At 42.3% G+C, this 830-nt stretch overlaps 1 pseudogene; it reads right to left on the minus strand.

Moving 5' to 3' along the window:
* Window positions 1-356: 356 nt before the first annotated feature.
* On the minus strand, window positions 357-562 carry LOC121025497 (uncharacterized; annotated as a pseudogene).
* Window positions 563-830: the final 268 nt, after the last annotated feature.

Raw genomic sequence — 830 nt, forward strand, 5'->3', positions numbered from 1 at the left:
GTTTATTTATTTTTTAGAGAGAGCAGGAGCATGGGTGGGACAGAGAGAGAAGGGGACAGAAGATCCAAAGCAGGCTCTGCACTGACAGTCCAATGCAGGGCTTAAACTCACGAATCATGAGATCAACACCTGACCCGAAGTTGGACACTTAACCGACTGAGCCACCGAGGCACCCCAACCCATTAATTCTTTTTTTAAAAAAAAATGTTTATTTATTGTTGAGAGACAGAGAGAGACAGAGCGTGAGCATGAGAGGGGCAGAGAGAGGAGGAGACACAGAATCTGAAGCAGGTTCCAGGCTCTGATCTGTCAGCACAGAGTCTGACGCGGGGCTCGAACTCACAAACCCTGAGATCATGACCTGAGCCGAAGTTGGACGCTTAACCAACTGACCACCCAGGTGCCCCCAGTTAATTCTTTAGTAAGATGTTCTTTAATCTCCAAGTATTCGTGGCCTTTCCAAATTTTTCTTGTGGCTGATTTCAAGTTTCATAGCTTTGTGTTTTTAAACTGATAAGAACAGATACTACACTTGATCTTAGCCAAAAGGCCGAGAAGCGATCATAGCTTTGTGTTTTTAAAATATGCACGGTATCATCTCAATCTTTTTGTACATGCTGAGGGCTGATTTATGACCCAGTATGTGATGTATTCTGGATAATGTTCCATATGCCCTTGAGAATTTGTATTCCATTGCTTTAGGATAAAATGTTCTGAATATATCTGTTAAGACCATCTGGTCCAGTGTGTCATTCAAATCCATTGTTTACTTGTTGATTTTCTGTTTAGGTGATCTGTCCATTGTTGTAAATGAGGTGTTGAAGTCCCCT

Source organism: Herpailurus yagouaroundi, unplaced genomic scaffold (genome assembly GCF_014898765.1).
Source record: "Herpailurus yagouaroundi ecotype Mexico unplaced genomic scaffold, PumYag 67641, whole genome shotgun sequence".
Classification (NCBI taxonomy): Eukaryota; Metazoa; Chordata; class Mammalia; order Carnivora; family Felidae; genus Herpailurus; species Herpailurus yagouaroundi.